The sequence below is a fragment of the Phascolarctos cinereus genome, unplaced genomic scaffold, assembly GCF_003287225.1.
Source record: "Phascolarctos cinereus isolate Bilbo 61053 unplaced genomic scaffold, phaCin_HiC Scaffold_5;HRSCAF=322, whole genome shotgun sequence".
Taxonomy (NCBI): Eukaryota; Metazoa; Chordata; class Mammalia; order Diprotodontia; family Phascolarctidae; genus Phascolarctos; species Phascolarctos cinereus.
The window spans coordinates 251,221,958-251,238,855 of record NW_027555958.1 but is presented as its reverse complement, the minus strand read 5'-3'; positions in this window follow the sequence as shown (position 1 = coordinate 251,238,855).

Here is a 16,898-nt window from a genome sequence, read left to right as displayed (position 1 = left end):
CTGGTGCAACATATGGGGGGGTCATCTGAGCTAGCCATATGATCCTTAGCTTTATCAGGGACCTACTCTACACCCAGGCTTTTATTCTTGGATACCCTATATAGACCAGAAAAAGGGAAAAAAACCCAAACCAACTAATTCTTTTGTTTTAGACTGCAAATGCACAGTCAGTTTTTCTGGTGTGTTCTCCCTATTGTTAACATGTTGAAGCTCACAAAGTTATAGTCATTTCTAACATCCTTTCAACTAAGAGTGGGAAAAAACTAGACAACAGAGGCAATGGGAGGGCCATAAGGTGGAGGCTCAGGTGGGGAGATAAGCGCCTGAGGCATCTCTCCCCACACAGGGCTGGCCTCCTGACTCAAACAAAGCCAGGAAGGAAAAAGAAAATGCCTTGCCTGGTTAGGGCCTTTTGAATGCATCCTCTGTTCTAGCTGAGCAGCCAATCAAAAGATTCCTCTTCTTCACATGGTAAGCATACCAGAAATAATACTTGTGCATGTTCTGAATTGGGGAACAGGGCTCTGCCATTACATGTTATCACATCTTTGCTGAAATAACCTTCCCAGCTTCTTCCAACCGAGAAGTAAATCAGCTCAGCATGCTGCATATGCGCAAAGGGGCTGAGCTCGGGGCTTCCCTGGTTTACATATGGACTTGTCTCCCCATTTGAATATAAGGTCCTTGAGAACAGGAATTGTTTCATTCTTTGTATTTATATTCCCAGCACCTAGTAAAGGTTTTGGCAAATGGAAGATGCTTCATAAATGCTCATTGGATGAGTGATAGCCAATCAGTGGCCAAATCATGCCAATCCTGCCCCTGCTACATCTTTCTCTTCTATCCCCTTCTCTCTATTTACATGGTGACCTGTCTAGTTCTAGCCTGCATCATCTCTGACCTCAGCTAATTTAATGGTCTCTCTACTTTCAGTCTCTTTCCTTTCAACTCCCCCCTCCTCAGTACTGCCAAATAATCTCCCACAGATCTGACCGTGTCACTCCCCTGCTGTTCCATGCCTCTTTTATTAGCACTGGGGTAAAATTCAATCTTCTCCACCTGGCATCTAAACCCCTCTACAATCTTACTCCTAGGTACCTGTCTAGCCTTATCTCACACGACTCTTCTTCTAGGCACTTTACTTCTAAGACAAATTGTCCTATTTTAGCTGTTTCATAAATGCAACCAATATTCAGTCTCCCAGCTCTGTAAATTATCCCATGCCTCAAATTCACTTTTTCCTCTTTTCATGCTCAAGATCCTGCCTCCCTTGTAAAACTCAGCTCAGGTACCACCTTCTCTTTAAAGTCTTCCTTAGTCCCTCCAGTTGTTAGCTCCCCCTCTCTCCTCAAATTATCTTGTATTTATGCATATACAAACACACACACAAATGTGCCCATATAGCTGGGACTGCTGTTTTCAGTTTTTTCTTTACTCCCCCCCCAAAAAAAAGTGCCAGGTCCATAGTACCTTTAAAGTAGGAACTTTTAAAATGTTAAATTGAATTGGACTTTAAGGAACTAATGAAGCGCTATAGCAGTGAGGCTGGCTGGGTTCTTTAGTCCTTAGGACCCAAGCTTGCTGCATGCCACTGTGAGATCAATCCTGGCCCCACCTTAGGGGTCCAGGCATCCTTAATCCTTTTACCACCTCCAACCTACTCTAAGTATCTCCCCTGCTCCTGGGGAAATACAGACCTCCAACTCTCTGGGTGTTCCACCCTGGGGAAATAGTATAATAAAGTATAAGGAGGATTTGGAATTAGAGGACCTGGTTTGAAGCTTACTTCTGCCACATACTACCCTTTTGACCATGATCAAATCACTGCCTTCCTGGGCTTTAGTTTCTTATCTCTAAAACGAGGTTGTTAGACTAGATGACCTCTGAGATTTCTTTCATCTTTAAATCGATGAGCCTATGAGTTCCCCAATCATTACCTCGCCCCGGACCCCAGTTCCCCAGGCCTGAACATAGTGGCCCCTGACCCCCTAGGCACCAGAAGCAGATGAGTACTTGGCAGCTGCCCTGACAGTTTCCTGAAGCTCCAGAAAACAAAAGGGATGGAAAGAGAAGGGAGCCTTTCCTTTAGAATCACTGACAGAGCAATCTTGATTTGAAGGAAGGGGAGGCATAAGACCCCTAGGTCCCAGGAGAGCAACAAGAGATGGGAGGCAGGCCTCCTGTTTCCTGGAAGGGAGTGGGCCTAAGGGACAGGATGTCTAGGGTGCAAAAGGCAGGAAGGCTGAGAGGAGCAGTAGAAACTAGGAACAAGACACCTGGATTTACTCTATGGTGGGTCCCGATTACAAGTATGTGTGTGACGTCAGTCATAGAGGATGCTGGGGGGGGGCAAGAAGAGGTATGGAGTAGGAGGAGTGGAGCAGATGAATTTTCTGCCTTCAGGGACACAGAACAGGGTAGGAGGGAAAGCTACAAGAAGCCACAGACACTGCATTATCTTCAGTTTCAGTGGGGCCCAACTCTCCACCCCCTTTCCTAGCCAAACCTGACCCATTGCCCTCTTTCACTGGTCCCCACCCAGCTCTGTCTTCCTGCCCCTCCCTAGGCACTATGCTGGGAGAGATGAGAGAGAGCCTACTCTGCTGAATTCTATTGGCTAGCCCAGGACCAAGGCATCTTGTTCCTCCAATTCCTACTCTTCATCCAGGACCCGGGCATACCAGCTCCTAGTTAACACTTATGCTCAGATCCCCTCTTGGGACCCAGGTGTCCAGCACTCACCTTCTTCCATTGCTGTCAGTGACATAAGGGCAGGTTGGATGGGGGTGGGGGTGGGGGGGGTCTTGGCATGGTGGGGGAGAAGGGAGAGGGCTCAAACTCACATCCGGTTGGATTGCCAGGGGAAGAGAGGAAACAAAGGACTTCCCCCTGCTTGGACAATGAGCCTCCAATCTACCTCCCCCCACCCTGCTCAGCTCTTCCCCCACCCCCAACTCAACCCTTGCTCCATAGCTCTGCCTCTCAGGCACACAAACATCTGGGGGCTCTACCCCAGGCTCTATCCTTTCTGTTCCTATCCGCTTCTCCCCAAGCCCCAGCTGCCTAACAGCTAGGGCTCCCCAAGTCTCCTCCCTCCATTCCTCAGGTCCTCAGGCCCCTCCTCCACCCGCTGGACCAAGGTCAGTAGCAGAGTAGAGTGAGTTTCACAGAGTATCAGAGGGGTAATCACATTTCTCTCCTGTTGATTAAAGGAGGGAAATTCAAGAGGAAACCTCAGGAGAGACACACAAAGATTGAAAGAGACACAAAGGAGGGGCAGCTAGGTTTCAGTGGGCAGAGCACCCGCCTTGGAGTCAGGAGGATCTGAGTTCAAATCCAGCCTCAGACCAAATACTTGACACTTACTGGCTGTATGACCCTGGGCAAGTCACTTAATCCCAATTGCCTAATAAATAAACAAATAGATAGATAGATAGATAGATAGATAGATAGATAGATAGATAGATAGATAGATAAATGAGTGAATGAGAAAATAAATAGATAAATGAATGAATGAATGAATGAAAATAAATAAATAAAAAAGAGAGACACAGAGATGCTTCTAGTCTCACTTTGGTTCCACTAGGTCAGAGGAGGAATGTGTAGAATGAAGTGAAAGATTGATATATGGGGTACAATGGAAAGAGTGTCAGGTTTGGATTCAGAGGACCTGAGTTTGAGTTCCACATTAGTCACTTATTACCTATGTAATTTATTACCTTGACCTTGGACAAGAACTTTCTGGGTAAAATGATAAAGTTGGAATAGATCCCTCTAAATCTATAATACTAGATCCTTCCACAGGTCAGTCAACCAACAGCCAGTGCCTGCTATATGCCAGATGCTGTAATGAGCCCTGGGAATACAAAGAAAGACGAAAGACAGTCTCTCTTCCGAAGGAACTCACAGTTTAATGGGAGACAACATGAAAACAACTATGTATAAAGGAGGACTGAGAATGGATTCTTTCAGAAGATGGGACTAGCTGAGACTTGAAGGAGAAGCCAGGGAAACCCAGAGGAAGAGATGAGAAGGGAGAAAATTCCAGGCATGGGAGACAGCCAGTGAAAATGCCTAGAGTCAGCATCAAGTGTCTTGTTTGAGGAACAGCCAGGAGGCCAATGTCATCGGATCACAGAGTGTGTGGAAAAGAGTAAGGTGTAATGAGCCTGGAAAAGTAGGAGGGAGACAGCTTATGAAGAGCTTTGAAAGCCAAAGAAAGAATGTATGTGTGATCCGAGAGGTGATAGAGAGCCACTCAGGGAGTTTAATTGAATGGAGGGAGAGAGGGGACGTGATCAGATCTGTGCTTAAGGAAGATCAATTTGACAGCTGAGTGGAGGGTGGACAGGATTGGTGACAGACTTGAGGCTGAGACCAACCAGCAGGGTATGGGTCTTGCAATATCAGGTGTAAGGTGGTGAGGGCCTACTTCAGAGTGGAGACTGTGTTGGAGGAGAGAAGGGTTGTGTGTAAAAGATGTTCTGAAAGTTAAATTGGCAGAACTTGGGAACATTGCATATGGGGGTGAGAAGGAGTAAGGAACCATGCGTGGAATCTATATTGGGAGCCTGGGAGCCTGGGAGCCTGGGAGACTGGGATGATGGTGGTATCCTCAATAGAGAAGTTAGGAATGGAGGAGAGGGTGCTGGGGAGAAAGATAATGAGTTCAGTTTTGGTCATGGTCAGTTTGAAGTGTCTACAAGAAATCCATTTTTGAGCTGCCTAATAGGCAGTTGAAGATGTAAGACTGGAGGTCAGGAGAGAGGTTAGGGCTGGATAAATAGATCTGAGAATCATTAGCATAGAGATAGTAAATTAATCCATGGAATCTCCTTTAATACTAGTTCCTTCTCTCTGTTGATTATTCCCAGTCTGTATTGTATATATGTTTGTACATAGTTTTTTACATGTTGACTCCCCATTAAACTGTGAGTTTAATGTCTCCAGCACTTAGTACTGGAACATAGTAGGTATTTAATAAATACTTGTTAACTCACTGACTGTCAAGATCCTTTTAGAATCTGATTGTGTGCCATCCAGTGTGTTAGCTGTACCTCCCAGCTTTGTGTCAAGCCACAAATCTGATTAAGTCTGTCACCTATGCCTTTATCTACATCATCAATAAAAAATGTTAATCAGCATGGTAGGTGAGAGGAGAGAGATTATAGGAAGGTATCAGAGTGCTAGGTCATACAGCAATTTGTGACCAGTGCTTGTGACCTAGTATTTGTGACCCACCCTACCTCCAATCTAGATAGTTTGAGAAATATCTTGGTTTGAAAAATGCCCAGGAGGTAAACCCTGGAAAGGATAGACACCCACAACAAATCCATGTACAGCCTTAGAGGAAAAAAATGTGCTGACAAAAAGATTACAAAAGTACCCAGAATTAACCAAAGAAGATACAAATGGACTAGTCAGGGAGGAAAAAGGGTCAGGGGAATTGGTATCATACACCAAACAGTGGAAAATCTTACATAAGAACTACATCCTCTGAAAACTAGAATAGGTCAGACAGAAAGTCACTGGACCTAACAAGACAAGACGAAATATTAAAATGAACTCAAAAGACTGAAAAATGCAAAAGAAAATCTAAGAAATATATCAAAAAACAACTGACTTGGAAAACAGGTCAAGAGGTGATCAAAGAATAATCAGCCTTATGTATCATCATGGAAAAAAAAAAGTCTATACCATTTTAAAGAAATTATCAGTGAAAACTGCCCAGAACTCTTAAGACCAGGAAACAAAGTGAAAAACAGAAAGATTAGGACAGAAATAGAAAATTAAAGGTAGATAAGTGGCAGAATATCCAGATTGATGGAGCTGGAGTCAGAAAAACCTGAATTCAAATCCAGCTTCAGACACCAGTTTTATGACCCTGGTCAAGTCACCTAACTTCTGTCTGCCTTAATTTCCTCATCTGCAAAATGGGGGAAAAACAGCACCTACCTCTTAGGGTGGTTGTGAGGATCAAATGAGGTAATATTTGTGAAGCACTTTTGCACACCATAAAATGCTGTATAAATACTATTAGAATCTACCAATCAATTCCCAAAGGAAATTCCAAAATTAAAATTCCCAGAAAGATCTTATCAAAAATCCAAAGGTTGAAGTTAAAGAAAGGATACTATAAGCAGCCCAAAAGAAAGAATTCAAGTAACAAGAAGCCACAGCAAAGGTCATACAAGATTTGAAAGTTGCTTGCATAAAGGAAAGCTTGGAATCTAATATTCCAAAAGGCAAAAAAAAAGGTTTACAATCAAGGATAACCTATTTGGCAAAAATAAAAATAATCCCTACCGGAAGAAAAAATGGAACTTTAATGGACTAGAGCAGAAATGTCAAATATACTGGCCATGGCATACAGCTAAAACCAGATTAAAATGTAACTGGGTAATATTTAACAAAATGAATTAAAAATACAATACAACATAGATGAAATTCATTTTGAAACTGTCAATATGTGGCTCACAGAGATCCTTATGTATGGATTAGTGGCCCCCATTTCCATCCAAGTTTGACACAGATGGACTAGAGAATTTCCAAACTTTCCTAATGAAAAGGCCAGAACTGAGGAGATATTTTGAAATGGAAATTCAGGTATCAAGAGAAACATAGAAAAATGCACATATTTGTGAAATAAAAGAGGAAAATGTGGGTATAAATTGCCTATCCCCTCAAGGAGATAAAAAATCAAATGTTTTCTCAGAACCCCAACATCTTTAAAGGTCGTGGAGAAAGGTAAAAATGACAGAGGGCCTATGGATGATTTTGTTCTATTTTGATTGTCTTAGGAGAAGATGAAAACAGGAGGAAAAGGAGAAGAAGAAAAGAAGTAGAAAGGGAGGAAAATGACTATCATATAGTTGGTGTGAATAAGATGAAGAATATATAATCACGGAGGGAAGTGGAGAATATTGCCATCCTATGAACCTCAATTCCAATCAGACAAAAAAATTCAACACAATTACACACAAATATAGAGTCTATATAGAATTACACATATGTATAATCCATATAGAAATAAGTTAAATTCAGAAGAGACAAGGGAGAGGGAGAGAGGTGTTTAGGAGGGAGAGCAGGATAAGTAAGGATACAGTCATAAACAAAATAAATTGTAAATGTTGTAGAGAGAAATATGAAAGTGAGACATCGGGACAGGGCAAGAGAAAGAAAAGAGTTGTAAGAGAGAAGAACTGATTGAGCTAAAAAAATAAATTGGATTTAAATTTACTACAGAAGCTATAAAATATTTGGAAGTGTATAGTGCCCAGGAATCTAATGCTCTTTACAGAAATAAAGACAGAGCTAAATAATTAAGGAAATATTAGTTGCTTATGGTGAATTAAACCAATATAATAAAAAAGACAATACACCTAAATTAATTAACTTACTTAGTGCTGTGCCAAACTACCAAAGAGATATTTTATAGAGTTTGAAAAAAATAATGATGAAATTCACGTGGAGGCACAAAAAGCTAAGAATCTCAAGGATAATAATGGGGGGAAAAGTGGGAAGGAAGGAGATTTATCAGTACCAGGTCTCAAACTACTATAGAGTAGTAATTATTAAAACAATTTTGTACTGGTTAAAAAAGAGAGGTCAGTCAATAGAACTAATTAAGTACTCAACATATAGAAGCAAAGTAATACAGTGGTGTAGTATTTGATAAACCCCAAATTTTAGGTACCGAGGGAAAGACTCACTCTCTGACAGAAACTGAAGGGAATACTGGACAATAGTCTGTTGAATCCCTTGTGTTTTCTTTTCCCTTTTTATATGTTTGTGCTTCTCCTGGGTCTTGATATTGGAGGTCAAATTTTTGGTTTAGTTCTGTCTTCTCCTTGTGAAGGCTTGAAATCTTTCTATTTTGTTGAATGACCATTTTTTCCCCTTGAGGTATTATGCTTAATTTTGCTGGGTAAGTGATTATTGGTTGTAGTCCTAACTCCTTTGCCCTCTAGAATGTCATGTTCCATGACCTCCAATCCTTTAATGTTGCAGCTGCCAAGTCCTGTGCAATCCTGATTGTGACTCCTTGATATTTCAATTGTTCCTTTCTGGCCACTTGTAGTATTTCTTCCTTGACATGATAGTTCTGAAATTTGACTATAATGTTCCTTGGGGTTTTTAGTTTGGGATCTCTTTCCTAAAGTGATTGGTGGATTCTTTTAATGCCTATTTTGCCCTCTGTTTCCAGGACATCAGGGCAGTTTTCCTTGATAATTTCTTGAAAGATGCTGTCCAGGTCCTTCTTTTGATTATGGCTTTCAGGTAGTCCAATGATTCTGATATTGTCTCCTCTGGATCTATTTTCCAGATCAGTTGTTTTTCCCATAAGGCATTTTACATTTTCTTCCATTTTCTCATTCTTTTGAATTTGTCTAATTGATTCATGAAGTTTCATAAAGTCATTAGCTTCCACTTGCCCAATTCTAACTTTTAAGGTGTTGTTTTCCTCAATTTGCTTTTGTACTTTCTTTTCCATTTGGCCAATTGTATTTTTGAAGGAGTTGTTTTCTTCAGTGGATTTTTGTATCTTCTTTTCCTTTTGACCAATTCTACTTTTTAAGCAGTTTTCCAAACTGTTGAGTCTTTTTTCATAATTCTCTTGCATCACTCTCATTTCTTTTCCCCATTTTTCTTCTATCTCTCTTATATGATTTTTAAGGCTCCTTTTTGCGCTCTTCCATGAGTTCTTTCTGGGCTTGAGACCACTTCCTGTTTTTCTTTGGGGTTTTGCCCACAGATGTTTTGACATTGTCATCCTCTTCTGAGTTTGTGTCTTGACTTTCTATGGTCAGATTATTTTTTTTTCACTTGCTCATCTTTTTTTTTTTCCCTTTTCCCTTTCTTTTAAATTTTATCTCTGCTCCCAGGGTAGAATAGGTTCTGTCTCAGGCTTCTTGTGCTAGTGGCTGCAGGCCCTGGCTGTTTACCTGGTGCTGTACTGATGTTGCCCTGAAGCCCACGAGGGACTCTTGAGTCTGGTGCTGTGTTGAGGGATGGGGTGGGGTGCTGCTAGAGGCTGTAGGTGACTGGCAGCTTACCTGGTGCTGAGCTGGGGTCCTAGTGATGGTGTCTGGCATGTGCTGAAGCCAAGTGGGTGTTTCTGCATTTCTTCCACTTCGCATACACTGAAGCACATGGTGGATCCTGGTGTTGGCATTTGCCTGCTCCACCACACTGGAGCTTAGGATTTCCCACTGGTTTGCTGAGGTGGGGCTTGCTGCTGGCTTGTTGGGACACTTCCTGTCCTGGAATGCATATTTCCCTTTTACTCAAGTGAGACAGATCTTTCTTGCTGATCCTCCAAGTCTCCTGGGCTAAAAGAACACTCCAGCTGGTCTTTCTGCTGGCTGGGCTGTTCCAGAATTTGTTCTGGGGAGATATTTTATGGTTCTTTCGAGGTGAATATGAGAAAGCTACTGTTTGCTGCTTATTCCGCCATCTTGGCTTCTGGACAATAGTCTGGCAGAAATTAAGTGTAGACCAACATCTCACACCAGACTGTGAATGTATATGTTACCTAGATATAAAAGGTCCTATAAACAAATTAGAAGATCAAGGAAGAAATTGCCTTTCAAATCTATGAATAGGAAAGAACTCTTGACCAAACAAGATAGAGAGGATCATAGAAGATAAAAAGGATGATTTTGATCACGTAAAATTGAGAATTTTTGCACAAAAATTCTAATGTAATTAAAATTAGAACAGAAACAGCAATACAATGATCTAAGACAATTCCAAGACTCATGATGGAAAATGCTATCCACATCCAGAGAAAGAACTATAAAGTCTGAATGCAGATTGAAGCATACTGTTTTCTCTTTTTTGCTTGTTTTTTTCTTTCTCATGGTTTTCCCCTTTTGTTCTGATGCTTCTTTCACAACATGACTAATGTGGAAACATGTTTAATATGATTGAACATGAATAGCCTACATCAGATTTCATGTCGTCTTGGGCAGTGGTGAGGGGAGGGAGAAAAAAAATTGGAACTCAAAATCTTATAAAAGTGAATGCTGAAAGCTATCTTTACATGTAATTGGAAAAAATAAAATACTATTAAGTGGGAAGAAGATCGAAGAGAAACGGTAAATTGGAAACAATCTTGGCAGCAAGTGTCTCTGACAAAAGTCTCATGTCTAAAACATAATGGAACTGATTCAAATTTATAAGATTAAGAGCCATTCTCCATATAGATAAATAGTCAATGGGTACTTGAACAAGCTGTTTTTTAATTAAAAATTTGAAACAAAAATCCAACTTCTCTTCCTCTCACCTTCTCTGATCTCTCAGTGGAGAGAAAAAAAACCAACAAGAAAAGCAAGACCCTGTTATAAACACATATAGGCAAGCAAAACATATGTAAGTCAAGCAAGAGACTGGCCATCTCCAAACAAATTGTATCTCATTATACACTCTAAGTGTATCAGGAAGTGGATAGTATGTTTTGTGATAAGCTTTCTGGAATCATAATTGGTCATTATGATTTTCAGAGTTGTTTGTCTTTACAATATTGTTGTTATTGTATAAATTGTTCTCCTGGTTCTGTTCACTTCCCTCTGAGTTAGCTCATATAAATCTTCCCAGGTTTCTCTGAAACCATCCCCTTCATCACCTCTTGCAGCACAGTAGTATCCCATCACATTCACATACCATAACTTGTTCAGTCATTCCCCAATTGGTGAGCACCACCACACCTGACAGTTTCCAATTCTTTGCTACCATACACAGAAAATGAGCTGCTATAAATGTTTTTGTGCATATGGGTCTTTTTCCTCTTTCAGCTTCTTTGAGAATATAGACATACTAGTGATATCTCTAGGTATGCACTGTTAAGTAGCTTTTGGGGGCATAATTTTGGGTATAGTTCCAAATTGCTTTCCAGAACGGCTGAACTAATTCACAGCTCCACCAACAATGCATTATTGTACTTGTTTTCCCACCACCTCTTCAAAATTTGTCATTTTTGCCAACCTGTTGGGTGTAAAGTTGTTGTTCTAATTTTCATTTTTCTAATGATTGATTTAGGATTTTTTTTATATGGCCCTGTTGATAACTTGTATTTCTTCCTCTAAAACCTGTTGTTCAGTTGTTTTTCGGTCTTTGTGAACTCAGATGGGACTTTCTTGGCAAAGATACTGCAGTAGTTTGCCATTTCCTTTTCCAGCTCATTTTATAGATGAGGAAACTGAGGCAAATAGGGTTAAATAATTTGCCCAAGGTCACATAGCTAGTAAATGTGTGAGACCAGATTTGTACTCAGGAAGATGAGTCTGCCTAAAGGCCACAACATTCAGCCTTTAGATCTCATAGTATCTCCTGTTGGGGTATCTTATTCAACCATCTATTAAGAACCACAATTTGGCAGCAACAGAGCTACACGTCTTGATTTGGTCTTCCTCCTTCTGAATGATTTTCTCTTTAATTTTTGCTCTACTCTTTTTTCTTCTCTCAGCCAGGATCTTCTGATGGGAGGTATATCTCCATTCTCAGCTCAGTCCTCCCTTTTCTCAGAGGTGCGCTGAAACCTTAAGTTTGCTCTTTGCTGTATGCTTCTAGCACTTAGAATCTCAATATGTGGACCATGAAGATCCCTATGTATAAATTAGTGGCCCCCAAAATTTGAAGAAACAGTTCACATGCTTTAGGAAGTGATGCAGAATGAAGTGAATAGAACTAGGAGAAAAATTTCTACAATGACAACAACTTTATAGAGGGAAAAAAATGTAAAACTCTGATCAATGAAATTATATGACAAGACTCTCAAAGATGAAACACCTTACCCGACTGTTAACATGACTTCATCATCACCGCAGCTCTAAGATCCAGCTCCTTGTCACTGAGAGGTGATGAACCTAAAAGGCAGAGAGGCATTTATTTTCAGGCATAGCCAACGTGGGAATTTTTCCCCCCACAAACGTTTATTGTTTTCCCACAATTATTGTTATTGTCCAACTGGAATGGGGGCAATGGGAGGGATAGATCATAAACATGTGTGAAAATAAATAAGCATGGGGCAGCTAGGTGGTGCAGTGGATAGAACACCAGCCGTGGAGTCAGGAGGACCTGATTTCAAATCCCACCTCAGACACTTATTAGCTAGTTGTATGACCCTGGGCAAGTCATTTAACCCCTATTGCTTCAAAAATGAATAAGCAAACATTTATTTTTTAAAAATACACATTCCACTGGACACTTTCTGCTGCATTGACATTGAACCATGAACAATTACTCTTTGAGTCTATTCATACAACCATTTTTTCAATTATCTAAGACATATCTCTTCATCTTATACTATGAAGCATTTTATTAAAAATTTCTGCTATAATCTAGTAGATAAACTAAATCAATAACATTCTCTTCATCTACTAAAAATAGAAACTCAAGAAGAATTGAATTCTACCTTATTATCTCTGTGGTCAGTTATCATCTTCCCATCCATCTCAAGCAAAGATCTTCTTTCTTTGATCCTTCTTTTTCTTCCTTTATAGCTAAAAAAATGAGGTAAAACTTCTTCTTGTTCTCAGTTTGTCTCCACAGCCTCAACTCCTTCTGGAAGTTAGCATTCCTGGCACTGTTTTTATAGGACCATGACAAATTCTTACGTTCATCTTCTGTTAACTGGCCTTGTTTCCATCTTCTGTATATCTCTTTTAAAAATCTAAACTGGGTGCTGTTCCCCTGCGCGTTGCCATTGGTCTCTTTAGACAAATCCCATTTCTCTTCCTTACTTTAATTATTTCCTTTTATATCCTCAGACTTTGATTCTTTTTTTTTTTTTTGGTGAGGCAACTGGGGCTAAGTGGCTTGCCCAGAGTCACACACAGCTTAGTGATTGTTATGTGTTTGAGGCCGGATTTGAACCCAGGTCCTCCTGGCTCCAGGGCTGGTGCCTCATCCACTCTACCACTTAGCTGCCCTCTAGACTTTCATTCTTAACCTTTTCCCATCTTTTCTGGATGACTTTTAAGGAATCATTTTATTTTCTGGGATCCTACCTATCTTTCCTCTGAACTCTTTGAAATCTGCTTTCCCAAAATGGATGGTACATGTCCAACTGCATTCAGATTTCCTCCTCTTTATTACAAACCGTAGAAAGAAGTAGTCATATCTCCCCAAAATTCCCATCATTTCCAACCTACCAAGTTAATCAGATCCAGAATAGAATTTCCCTTTGTTGGTTCCCCTACCTTATGAAAGATGAAATTATGATGAAGGTGTAATAAGAAGTTATTAGCATGTTACTGCCTTTGATAGAGAGCTCCAGTAGATGTCTGGATAATTGAAGTCTTCCATTCCTTCTATTTCATGTTTTTGTGCCTGGCTTATGGTCTGTTTGCCAAATTCCTTATCTATTTCTTGTTTCTGCCTAGGTGATCTGTAGTATATTTCAATGACTAAATCACTTCTATTTCTTTCTCCTTTGACTTTTACCCAAACTCTCCCCATCATGCTTTTCCCTTCTGGTTCCTGGCTTTGATTACATGAGTATATCTTCTTAATATACAAGCTACCTTATCTTCCTTTCACCTATCTGGCTTCTTTTGAATCAAGTGTACCCATGTAGAGTAGTCCAATTATGCGTTTATATTCTACCAAGTCTCAATAATGCCTGTGAGGTTACATTTACTCTCTTGAATTAGAAAGGGAGAGACATAAGAATCGCATACAGTGGAATATGGGTCAGAATCCTATATTCAATATAATGAGAAAAGGCTTATAACCAGTGGTGTGCTGGTAAATGTTTTACAACTGACTCTCCAAAAGAAAAAAAGTGCATAGAACATATCTTTAAGTTTAATCTTCATTGTTAACATTTTATCCAACACTTTCTTAAGTCTAGACAATCAATGGAACAATAAATAAAACCCTGATTTGATAAATTTACTGATTTCTGAGGTATAAATATTAACACTGAAAATTTAGCAATCAGCCTTCTGGAGCTGAGAACAGCTGGCTCTAGCAACCCCCTACTTATAACACGAATATTATATGAGATAAGAGTTGCTCATTTTAAACAGTATATTGGTTTGATAGTGTATTGGCCCAGTGACAGGCCTCATGTCTCTTTGTCTTAGACTAGCCTAAGTTAGGAGAGGTTCAACATCATGAAATCAAATTCTTGATATTTTGAATTAATTGTGGAATTAAAAAGGGATGATTTTTTTTTTACTGTCTATAGGAAAGATAACGTTATTCAGTTGTTTCAGTCATGTCTAATTCTTCATGACCCCATTTGGGGTTTTCTTGGCAAAGATACTGGAGTGGTTTGCCATTTCCTTCTCCAAGTTCACAGCTAGTAATGTCTGAGGCCATATTTGAACTCAGAAAGATGAGTCTTCCTCACTCCAGGCCCTGTACTCTATCCACTTTGCCTTCCAGTGAAAACCTTAAATATGAGAGGTTTCAGAACAATTCTAATAACAATAACTGACATTTATATAATAGAACTTTACAAACATGATTTTACTTGATCCTCTAATGACCTCCAAAGGGCAGTATTTATCCCCATTTTACGATAAAAAAACCCCCCTAAGACCGAGGGTGACTTGTGACTTATCCAAGGTCATTCAGCAAGTGCAGATGTTTTGACCCCAGGTTCGGTGCTCTTCCACTACATCGCAGCTGCTTCTCTCACTGCTGTTTTGATTTTGATGCTGGAGCTAAAAATCACAGCCCCGGTTTTAAGATGTCCTGTTACAAGGCTTATTATAGGAAATGTATAATATGAGGGCAACTAGGTGGCGCTATAGTGCTCAGAGTGCTGGGGGCCTGGAGTTAGGAAGACTCATCTTTCTGGGTTCAAATCTGGCCTCAGATACTTAGTAGCTGTGTGTTCCCTGGGCAAGTCACTTAATCCCGTTTGCCTCAGTTTCCTCAACTGTAAAATGACCTGGAGAAGGAAATGGCAAACCACTCCAGTATCTCTGCCAAGAAAATGCCAAAGGGGGTCATGAAGAGTCAGATAAGACTGAAATGACCAAACAACTACATGCACCTAAGATGAAAAGGCATGGTTAGATTGCTGGATCTGCACCACTGGAAAGATCACCTACACTGAAACATCAGAGTAGGCTCCTGGAGATCAGGGACTGGGCCTTAAAGTTTGTATCCACTGCACGTGATTGGGACATGCACATCTGATGAAGGAATGAAACAAATTAATTGTATTTATTAATTATAATTATTACAATTATTAATTGTATTTAGGGAAGAGAAGAAACTGACCTCCTAACAGAAAGCATGATAATCTTACCTATATTTCAAGGTACTGCTGGGCAAAAATTTCATAGAACAGTATGATCTAGTTGAGAGCATGTTTCTTCCTAAAGAAGACAGTGTAGTTTAGTAGAATGAGTGCTGACCTTGGATTCAGGGATATCATAAGTTGGAATTCTACCCTTGACATTTACTAACTGTGTGACCATGGGCAAAATATGTAACTTCAGTTTCCACATCTGTAAAATGGGCATGAGACCTATGGTACCCACATCACTAGGTTACCAAGAGGAGGTAATATATATAAAGTGGTTTGTAAACCTGAAAATGCTATGTAAAAAAAAATGCTATGTAAAAGTTCAGCTAAAAGGGCAGCTAGGTGGTACAGTGGATAGAGCACTGGCCCTGGAGTCATGAGGACCTGAGCTCAAATCCAGTTTCAATCACATTTTTAAAAAGTTACTAGCTGTATGACTGTGGGCAAGTCACTTAACCCCAATTGCCTTACCAAAAAAAAAACCCAACAAAAAAACCACACTCACACAAAAAATTGGTCTGTTAATAAAACTGCTTTTTTCTAAATCTTTCTACCTTTCTACCTCATCTACTAGATTCCATCAGATCCCTGAGCTTACCATGCCCACATTTTGTTCACTTCTCTCCATCTCTAGTTACAGTCTCTTTCTTCCTTTTTTTTTTTTCTCCAGGAAAGATGCAAAGTATCCCTACTATATGAGAAACAGCTGTGCAGACATTCCAGCAATCAAGGGCCAGAGAGGACTTGGGGAGGGAGGGAGGTGAAAGAGAGCCAGGGAAGAAGACTGAAAAGTGGAAGTAGATGGGGAGTGGGAGGATGGAGGGAGAGAATGATTAGAGAAGTGAAAAATAGACATTCAGACCAGTAAGACATGTGGGAGATAGACCTTTTAGGGAGCTAGGAAAGGAGAAAGAAGAATCTAGAGGACTAGGGCAATGAGGCACAGACTTAGCTGGACTAGCCTGGAAGAAGAGCTTAGAGGTTGAGGGAAATTGTAGGATAGGGGTGGGAGTTGGTTGAGAATGGGATTCTCAGTCCTGTTCCATTCAGCTTCAGAAGAGAAGGCTGTTTCCTGCCCTCTATGTTCCCCACCCTGCCCTATCCTAGCTGGACCCAAGGACAGGGTGTGGGGGACATCCCTTGGGGTAGTAAGATAAGTTCAAGGGCTAAGTTCATTCCAGACCTGTCTACTCTGTTTGAGGCAGGGAATCAGCTTCCCAAATATTTCCAAGCTCCTCTCTTCTCTGTCCCACCCTAATCTGTCCTGCTACTTTTGTATCCTCTTCAACCAGTTCTCCTACAGGGCTCCTACACCCATTCTACAATTCTTTCAATTATTCCTCCAGACTTCTTCACCCCAAATGTGCTAAATGTTCCCCTTTTCTGATTCCTATTCCTCCTGACCCCAGCTCAGAAGCAGGAAAAGGAATAGTTGAAATTGGGGGTGGGGTGGGGATGGAAGAGGAGAGGGGGGCCCTTCTGGCTCCTCCCCCTCTTGCTAGCAGAGCAGATTAGAGGGGTGGGGTAGTGAGAGGAAGGGCCCCTCCCAAGGAGGTCCCAAGGGCCCCCAGGAGCCAGACAGGAAACAGCCTCAGGAAGGACAGAGGAAGTAGCTATGGTGACACTCCCC